The 10,465-nt window shown below is 42.6% G+C and overlaps 1 long non-coding RNA gene across 1 annotated transcript; it reads left to right on the top strand.

The window, feature by feature from the left end:
- Positions 1–5,728: 5,728 nt before the first annotated feature.
- LOC309352554 lies at positions 5,729–10,198 on the top strand. Its single transcript, XR_014161366.1, has 2 exons — positions 5,729–5,872; positions 9,001–10,198. It is a non-coding gene; the product is annotated as an uncharacterized lncRNA (long non-coding RNA).
- The last annotated feature ends 267 nt before the right edge of the window (positions 10,199–10,465 follow it).

The following is a 10,465-nucleotide window of genomic DNA, read 5'->3' as shown; positions in this document are numbered from 1 at the left end:
CCTTCTGAGTAATACCCCTCCCCACCTTCTCACTATATAGAAGGGTCTGGAAACTTCTGTTTCAGTGTATCTGAAGAAGTGTGCATGCACACGAAAGCTCATACCAAGAACTGACTTAGTTGGTCTTTAAGACCTGGATAGTCAGTATTTATTTGACACGACTAAACAACAACAACAAACAGGTAAACTTAGCCCATATGATATGACCCCCCCCCACTGTATATTTCTATCATGTTTTCATTGGGGTTGGGGGCACCTGGCATCAGAGAATTTGGATTTAAAGAATGAGAGTGTAGCAATAACACGCGACATTCGCACGCGAATTATGGGAGCAAGTGACAGCAGATGGTGCTGCTTCATCCGCCAGCAGATGGTGCCATATTGTTATGTCAGTGCTGAGCTATTGATAACTGTTTTCTGGTTTGGGGCAGGGAGAGGCAGAGGAAATGAACAAGCTGCTACATCAACTCTGTTTGTTGCTGTATTATTATTATTATTATTATTATTATTATTATTATTAATACCACCTTTCATCCGAAGATCACAGGGCAGTTCACAACATAAAAATGCAAAATGAGATAAACCAGGAGATAAAAGAACCCTGCACAAGCTTCAGATGGCACATGGCTGCCTGGCTCCCAGTCTTTATATTGCCTGATGGGATGCAACTATATATTCAAATTCAGCTCCTGATGCAGCCTGACTGTTGCCAGCATCCCTGGCTGCCACTTCCACACTGAAAACCAGGCTCTCAAGACATACTACAAAGCACACACAGCCAGTTAGACGGGAGCGGGTGGAGCTCTAGTCTAAACCAGTGTTTTCCAACCTTGTTTCCTTCGTGTGCACACACACACACACCCCATCCTACCAGTAGAAAGGTAGCTACTTAAATGTTTTGACAGAATCAAGGCAATTACGCAGGTAATATTCATGCCTTAAATATTAGCACTTCTGACCCTATTCGGGCGTTCACTGTCTTCTCCTGCAAGCAATCGCGAAATGGGGAAGGGCCTCGCTGTAAAGGCCCAGCGTCTGGCCTGACGCTTTTATTCCGTGTATCGCCTGCTGCCACGAATTTGATGGCCAAGTTCTGTAATGCAAGGAGCCTTCTCTGCTCTTGGAGGCTCCCTGCAAAACCTAAAGCCCTGAATGTGCGGCGGGGGACCTCGGACCTAATCTACCTTGCAGGGCTGTCGTGAGAATAAAACTAGGAGTGGGAGAAGCATGTACACGAACACCTGGCGCTCGGAGGAAAGACGGGATGTAAATATAATGAATGATATTTCTGACCATTTGTAAACAAGTTCAAGCCTAAACGCAAATGCACGTCATTTGCGAAGCCACAACAGCCCAGTTCTATTCTCTCTGCCCCTCTTTCGGTACCGTTTACGCAAACCATCTTGGTCATCCCTGTACACGTGAATACTTCCCATCCATTGTATGCTTACACAGGATTTTCACTAGTGTTTTATTCATTTATTTATGTACAAAGCTTGGCAATGAAGAGTGTGTTTCTGGTTTCCCAGCAGCTCCTTTGGCCCTTCAGTTGTTTGGGGACTACAATTCCCATCATCCCTGTTAGCTAGGGATGATGGGAGTTGTAGTCCCAAAACAGCTAGAGGGCCAAGTTTGGCCATGCCTGCTTTAGGGAATGCAGGGCGCTCCTCCCACAACCTTCTTTGTAATACAGTATACTGTTTCCGCACTCATGCACACCTCCCTCGAGTGTATATCTCAAGAGGAGGGCTAATAAAAGTCCAGCGAATCAACTGCTCCACTTCTCCTGCAAAATTCCTACCTATCCAACGCCTAGAAGAAGAAAACGTCAGCCGCGCTCTAAGGAGGAACTGACTGGACTGAATCTGGGAGGAGCAGGAAGAGCGCAAGAACCGCGCAGAGCCCGGAGGAGGCTTCGCTCCTTCCTGCCTGCAGGAGCCTCGCCCCTTCCCTAGCTTCCCCCACGCCGAAACAGCAAGCCGCATGACCGGAAGCAGCTTCCCTATTGGCTGCCCCTCCAGCTGGGCTTGCTGCTGATGGCATGCCCCTTCTGCAAGCAACTTTGCAAATATACAGTACTGTAGAGTCACCATTGCTCATAGTACAGTGGTGCCTCGCAAGACGAAAATAATTCGTTCCGCGAGTTGCTTCGTCTTGCGATTTTTTCGTCTTGCGGATTCCCCGGGTATTAACGGTTTTACGAAAAAGGAAGCAAACCCGCAAGACGTTTTTGTCTTGCGAAGCAAGCCCATAGGGAAATTCGTCTTGCGAAGCACCTCGAAAAACGGAAAACACGTTCGTCTAGCGAGTTTTTCGTCTTGCGAGGCATTCGTCTTGCGGGGCACCACTGTACTGGACACCGACGATAACAGCAACTCTTTATTACGGTCGTAGACCAGCATAAACTGGACAACGAGATCCCACCATAGCTGGCAACTTTTCCCTTTTCTTGCGAGGAATCCTATTCGGAATAAGGGAATTTCCCTTAAAAAAAGGAAAACGTTGACAGCTATGGATCCCACCGGTCACCATAAAATGGGGTGGGGTCTTTACAGTCACTGACTTGATTGCGCATGCAAGCAAGCTGTCTCTCACGAACAATGCGCCAGCCCTCACGCCCTTGTTGAACTACCCCTCCAGCCGAGGCCCAGCCTTAAACGACGGGCTCTTTTAGTAACTGGGAGCTGCCTTGCAAACGGGTGGTGGTGCATGGGAAGAAAGGTGATGTGGGTTTGCTGTTCGTGAAGAATGGCTTTCGTGGTTTATGTCTCAAAGGTAAAAGATCAGAAAAGGTGTGACTTTGGAAAGCAGCAGAGGAGTGTTTTTTTAGAAGCAAACGTTTAGAAGACGTTTTTGGAGCAAACGTCTTGGGCTTTGCAGTGCCGAGTTCGAATGCAGGTAGTGCTAAAGAATTTGCTGAGTAGACTGCCATTGTATTCAATAAGAATACCCTATCGTGTTGAGTGCACATGGTTAAGGAAGAATGTGCCTGATGTGAGTTCTGTTCAAGAAACTTGGCTTGTGGAGCTCTCACTGGTTCTCCATAGTCAGAAGAATAATAGACATGAGGAGCTTTACACACAGTTTTGGGATATTTTTCCTTTTAAAGGTAAGAGTGCCTGGCTCAATATGACTCTTGTAGAATCCTTTGCTTGGCTTGGCAGGGATAGTATTTAAGCCTTTTGCAGCTCAGTGTGGCTGGGGAAATTTCTAGGAGTGGCTGGAAGCTTTCCAATAATACAGGGTGAGTCTTAAAAGAGGCCCCCGTGGAACTTGTGTACTCTGTATCCACGGGGCCTCTTTTAACGGATTCACCCTGTATAAGAAGTTATTACTTCCCAGTAGCTATTTTATGGAGATGGGAATTTAGTGGTGTGGATATGGCCCCTACACAGAATTTGAGAAGATATCAGGCTTAAATGTTTGGATATTGGTAGGTCATGTGAGTTCAATGGTTTTGAGAGTTTTTCTAAAAAGCTGGAGCAAAGTATTTTGGGAGCAGCTCATGCTATTCCTAGATGGAAGGAGGTGGGAAGAAACTGGAATATGACTGCATGGTGGACAGATGAATGCAGTAGGGTCATTTGGGAGCGTAATGCAACTTCTGGGAAGGTTAGATGTACCTTGGTAGGGGGAAATTTATTGGAGAACAAATACTGTTAAGCTATAATTAAAAGGGTACTTAGGTGGGCTAAAAGAAATATGTGAAGGCAATGTTGTGGAAACATTTCAGTAGTTACACCAGTAGCATTGATATAAAAATGAATGCTATCTGGAGGAATATTCCAGCTTTGCTTATTGAGAATCATACGTGCCCTTCTTAACTCTCATCTCATTTGTAAGCTACTTATGCAGCCACACCAGTTTCCTTAGATGCCTCCTACTTTTCTTTCTTGTTGTAATTGTCTGTGTTTGGGGCTTCAATATTTCTCCTTTTAGAAACACTTATCCATCTTGGACTCCCTTCTCTGTATTTTTGACCATGGGATCTCATCCAGTAGCTTTTTCAGTTTTTCAAAATTGGCCTTCTTAAAGTCCAGAGCGCATGTCTGACTACACTCAGCTTTTCCTTTCCTCTGTATCATGAAACCCAGAAAGAACTGATCACTTCCTGCCAAGTTTCCCAGTACTTCCACTTTGTTGATCAATTCCTCCCTGTTAGTGAGGACAAGGTCTAGGATAGATGATCCCCTTTTTCTTCCACCTTCCAGGATATGAAATTGTCAGCAAGGCAGTGGAGAAATTTGTCAGACCTTACATTCTTGGCAGAGTTTGAGTTCCAGCAGATATCAGGGAAATTGAAGTCTCCTATATCTCTCCTTTTTTAGTGTTTGGTAATCCGCTCTAGGAAGGCATCCTCCAAGTCTTTTGCCTGGCTTGGTGGTCTATCTATAGCAGACCCCACAGTAAGGTCACTGTTGTTTCTCTCGTCTACAATTTTACCCATATACTCTCAGTCTGCTTTCCATGATCCAGATTTCTTCACAAATTTACACCTCCTATACATATAATGCTGCTACTCCACCCTTCCTGTTTAGTCTATTCCTTTTAAACAGGTCAAACCCCTCAATTCCTGCATTCCAGTCATGGGTCTCATCCCACCAGGTTTCAGTAATGCCTACCAGGACATATTTGCCACTTTGAATTAAAAGTTCCAATTCATCTTGCTTGTTTCCCATATTCTGTGTGGATTTGTGTAGAGAAAACTGAAACCATGAGTTGTTCCCTCCAGCTGCTTCCTCCTTGTAGTTTCCTACGAGATGTCAGAAGCCAGTTAAAAAATGTCTTAAGCTAGTTACAAAAAACAATCCAGCTTTGCTTTTGTTTACAGCCTTTATGTTTTCTAAAAGTATGTGTAAAATAGTTTCCCTCAAAGTCCAGTGACCAACAGAATAACAGTGCAATACTACACTTTTACTTGGGAGTATGTCCCACTGTGTTCAATGGCTCTTACTCCAGGGGGGATAGCAGTCCCAAACCCAGCTTGGCAACAGCGGATTGTAACACAGTGGTGTAGCCACAGTCGTATCCACAGCCCCATTGCTCCCACTGGCTGGGACAGCTAAAGACCTGATGCTGGCGTAGCAATCAGGTCCACATCAGAGCCAACGCTCTGCCAGTGAGGCCAGCCCAAGACCCAGTCAATCATAGACTGATTCAGCCCCTCTATGACCCGAAAATGGCTCATTTTGGATTTTTGTTTGCAGGAATCCCAGTGGTGGATCTTTTGCCTACCTGCACTTCAGGCAGACTGAAGACCACACCAGAAGAGTGACACCAGTGTCATTGTTGTGGAGGCCAGCAGAGCTGGTGTGGGCTGGCTGGAGGAAGACTTCTGCTCCATCCATGCCCCATAACCCCCTATTGTGGGGTTAGCTTGCAGGGTACACGTGCCTAGAATTGCACTGGTTGATTTCTTGGAAAAGCTGAAGCTCATTACATTAGATGGTTTAAAAACAGTGAGCAAAAGAGAACATAACTTGATAAAGTAGGGCTGATAATGTCGTAGCAAGAGTTGTATAGAGGAATATTCTTAAATATTATCATAAACAGTTCATGTAAACTTTAACAGCAATGAATAAGAAATTGAAATAATGTATGTATAAAATTATCCCCAGTTATTTACCTTTGTCAATAAAAGAAGTCCATTTGTCCTGTTTTCTTTCTTGAGAGATTACTACAGACTTGTAAAAAACTTGCTATTTTTTCCATTTCCATTTAAGCAGTGAAGATGATTTGGATCAACAATGGATAAAAAAGCACTCCCTCTTCCATACTGTTGTTCAATAAAATTCAGAAATACGAGTTCATCTTGCGTAGGAGAAGATCAGATTCTGGATAATTGCAAACGTTAGATCTTGGTTGTTTTCAGGTAGAAAGGCATCTTGCTGTCAAGTTTCCTGTCAACTGAAGTGAACTGGAATTGTTCAAATATATTATAAATCTCGGCAGCATTGCTGTTGGCATGCAAATGATGAGAAAAGCTCTTTGTTTGCTTCTTATATCAACTGCTTTTATATTATACTTGTCATTGTTTGTGGAGGGGACAGATTGAAGGGTCAGAGTGAGAACACCTTATGATGGAAAAACAAAGAATGGCCAGAATGAAAATGTGTCAGACAATCAAAACAACTTTACTTAACTATTCCTATTAGTTTCTACAGAGCACGAAGAGGCACCATGCTTTTTGAATCAAATGGACAGCAATAGCTTTTTCCAAATTATTCACAAATGAACAACTCTAATTATACACACATCGTAATGAGTTTTTCCAACCCTAGCTGTTTGACTTCCCTGGTAACCGCTGCATTTTTAGAACACAAAAGCAGTGGATTTTCAATAATGATGCAGTATTTAACTATTTAGGCTGTCACAATACAAGAGTGGGGCATGGAAACAAGGTTGACAACATTATACTGATTTTACCTTGCTTTTCTATTTATTGGTTTTTGTATACACTTAGAGAGTTTGTTGATTCAGCATTTTGTAAGCCATTCTAAATTAACAAAATCATTTTTTTAAATTAAAAAACACAGGAAGGGGCAAAAAACAAACCCAATTGTGTTGCAGTGTCAAAGTACCATGAAATGCATCTATTTCGGGACTCTGATGGTAGCCTTTCCTTCAGACAAGGATAATGAGCTACTGACACATAATACATTGCTTCTCTGGAGTTAGACCATTAGCTCTTTGAGCTCAGTATTGTCTACACAGGCTGGTAATGCCCCTCTAATGTTTCAGGCAATGCCAGGGATTGAACCTGAATGCAAAGCATGTGCTTTACTGAGCTCCAGTCCTTTACCTGTTACAGGACTGTTGACAGCTATGTGCCACCAAGATGGGAGTCTCTGGGGCTCTTGCACACAGTCCTCTGACGCAGGGGCCCTAGACTGTATACTTCAGATCAAGGGATGTCCCACCAGAGCCAAGAAGATGCCAGTCTAGCTAACAAGCAAGTATTGGAGGAAAGAAGGCATTCTACCAAAAAAGGGTTAACACTTGCCATGTTTAAGACTAGGCTTTTTAACCAAAAAAATAGGTTTAAAATTGGGGCTCGTCTTATACACGGGTAGTGCTGAGGGGGTGTTTTCTTAATTTGGAGTCCCCAAAAATGGGGGGAATCTTATACATGGTAGCGTCTTATACACGGAAAAATACGGTATTTTGTTGCTGTCCAGAAACACTCCCAATGAGCCATGTGGGGCAGATTTCAAACTGGCTGTTAGTAGAAATAAGACCTATAAGGGAGGAAGAATTCACTACACTACAAAAACAGCTGGTGGATGTAACAGTTCTTCCAATGCCACAGGGCCTGATGCCCTTGAGGCGTTTCCCAGAAGGCTCCTTCTTTTGTGCTCTGCCTAGAAGCGCAACTCAATAGTCTGGCTTTCCTCTAGGCTCTTTCACAGCACCTTTCCTTTTTAAGTCTGCTTTCAAAGAGAAATTTGTTTGCTATTTCATCCAGTGTTCTTCCAAAAGCCAGCTGGCGCTGAATGCTAAATGGCAAAGGAACAAAGGCACAACTTCCAAAACTATTTGGAAATGTTCTGGGAGCTGCTGAAGCTGTTCTTTATAGCTTTTTATCCGGAGGCCTGTTGGCTGTTTGTAGATGGTCATGTCCTTCATGAAAAAGATTCTCACAAAGCCTGCAGATCTTTATTTTTAACGCCTACCCAAACAATTATTTAAGTCCATTAGCAGTAGCATTTGGCTTAACCTACAATTGCCCAGCCACATAGTTGTAATATACTCTTTATCATTTATATAGTGTTGTAATTGGAATGTAGCAAGGAGATGTACATAAAAGGCATATGATAACACCCCAAATCATTGTAAACAACCCAAGCAGCCTATACTACAGTCCTCCTGCTTTTATAAAACAAAGACTGATGGCCAACTAAGTCACGTTCTGAGTAGACCCATTAAAATCAATGGACAAATTACTTGAGTCCATTGATTTCAAAAGGTCTACTCTGAGTATGACTAGCATTTGATATCACCCCAACACCCCAAAATAGTTTGCCTTATTTTAACTACATTGCTAGTTAATCTCAGGCTTTGTAAACAGGTCAGTAGGAAAAGACGAGGGCTCTCAATCTCACCTCTTCTCTCAAACACACTTTAAAGCAAACAACTCGTAAAACGAGATACAGATCTGCAAGTAGCAAAAGTAACTGTTCTCTCAGTTAAAACAAGCTAGCCAAAAGGTTTCACAATGCTTCAGTAAAGAAAACAAGGATGATGTAACAACCTTTTCTACCCAGCTAGGCCTTGTTATTTGCAAATTAACAGATAGGTATTTAACAGATGGGTATTTAATTAATATGGAGATACATTTAGTATTTTTCAGCACCTGGATATATTCATTTTTTATTTTTGAAATGTATATATAATATTTCTACTTGATAGGGGCTCCCTGTGTAGTTCATGGTTTAAACTAAATATAGTATTAAAAGCCAGGTTCAACAATAAAATCTGTTAAAGATAGGGGTTGCTTACTATAGTTAAAGGATTAGAGTTTTAGAATAGTTTTCTTCAAAATCATTTTTGGAACAGGAAACATGTTTCCATTTATTAGCCAATCTACTCACTTCTTGTATTCATCTGTTAGATTTATACATTTCAAGACTCTGTAGTTAATTATTTCACTTGTGATTGGTATATTTACGTATTCTTGCATAGTCTTGCATAATAGGCTCTAGAACATATTACACATGTAATAACAAGAAAATTTAAAATAAGAAGATTTAAGCCTTCTGGCAAATGGGCTCAAAACGGTTATACATTCAGGAGAATATACCCCGGTAGGCTCTTGTTTAGTTGAGAAAACTGAACAGCTGAGCAACTGTGAATAGAACAATACACAGCTGAATGAGAAGGGGTAAGGGCATAGGAAAATCACCATGAGAAAGCATTATTTTGCAGCAAAAGAAAAGCATTCTTTTTATATTATTGTTTCCAACAGTTTAATTATTTATTTTGGTGTGGTTTTTTTTCAAGACTACACATGGAAGCACTCCCTCCTCCCCACTGATCAACCCAAATGAAAGATTGTGGAAGGGCCGTATGTTCTACATGCTAAGGTAAACACTCCAAACATCTCCCCCTGCAAAGAAGCAATAACTATGCTCTGGACTGACTCAGTCAACCCCCTCCAGCAAGTTTTTATCAGCCTTGATGGGCAGTCATCCAGAGGGCATATGGTTGGGCAATAAACTCCAAGCAACCACAGTTCAGCATGAAGGCAAGTGATTATGTTCTCAAGATTCTGAGGGTTCCGACACTTCTGGCCAAATATCAATAGCTTCCGTAGAGGGTGCAGAGGTGACGAAGCCTTCTTTGCTGCTGTCAGTGCTACAAGATAGGCATGATTACCGTAAGTGCTGGCAGCCATGTTTGGTCATCTTCACTATGAGATTTCCACAATTTGTGCTGCTGTTACCGTCGTGCCTGCTTCATAGTCTGAAGCTGCCAGAGAACTCAACATGCCATGTTGGGCTCAGCATTGGAGAAGGTCCCTTATTGGTGATTCCATAGCAGGGGCGCTATATAGGCGGGCCAATGGTCCCCTAAAAATTTCAAGGAGGGGATCCAGACCCCCTCAATATTCCACAATCTGTGGTGGGCCTCCCTGCGGCTGTGATGGGCCCCAGAGGGCCTACCCACGGTGGGCCTCCCAGCCTCCCCCTGATGCGTGATGTCGCACGTGCGCTGGGCTCCCCCACAGTTGGGTGGAACCTAGCGCCTGCGTTCCATAGTGACATCAGGTTCTCAGCAGAAGCACTGACTATGGCAAACATTCCCCCCGAGCATGCAGGAATCCTTCCTATTCCATTAGTCTCTTGGGGTGGACCATCCTGACCTAGGCAGGCCTATACCCCTGCAGGTGGAATCTGCTGTTGTCATTCTAACCAGTAAACAAGCAAATCAAAGGCATCTCTGGCTAGATGTATAATGTGTTTGGACAGCTCCATGAAATCCTAAGCAAGCCTATTTGCAGTAGCCACCTGGCATCCCCCTCAGCAGTTATGGATGGTCCATACAATTTGTTTATATGTTTAGTATAATATGTATATTTTGATACTAAGGAGGCTTCATAAAGTGTTTGTTGTCTTATGTCTTAATGCCTTTGAAGAAGAGAAATGCCAAAATGCACCAGGGTGACTATTTTGTAAAATAAAATTTGTTTTAAGCATAATTTAAAGGGTTCGGTTTCTCTTCTTTTTGACTTCCAGGTTCTCTAATGAACACATGCTAATTGTATGAGATGTGCTCCATATGACTTCTAGAGAATAGAGTTGTATGTAACATGGCAGGTTTAAAAGCAAAAGCAGATAGTGTTCTATCCTTATGGTAATAATTATCTCCAATATTTTTATTGCCCCCGTGCCTGCTCTGGGTGTAATTAATCTCTTGTCAGGACTTGAGCCTGCAGTGATTACACATTTTTAATAATATATTTATT

The sequence above is a fragment of the Podarcis erhardii genome, assembly GCF_964252035.2.
Source record: "Podarcis erhardii genome assembly, chromosome: 11".
Lineage (NCBI taxonomy): Eukaryota > Metazoa > Chordata > Lepidosauria > Squamata > Lacertidae > Podarcis > Podarcis erhardii.
The sequence above is the reverse complement of the archived record's forward strand: the minus strand, read 5'-3'. Positions and strand labels throughout refer to the sequence as shown.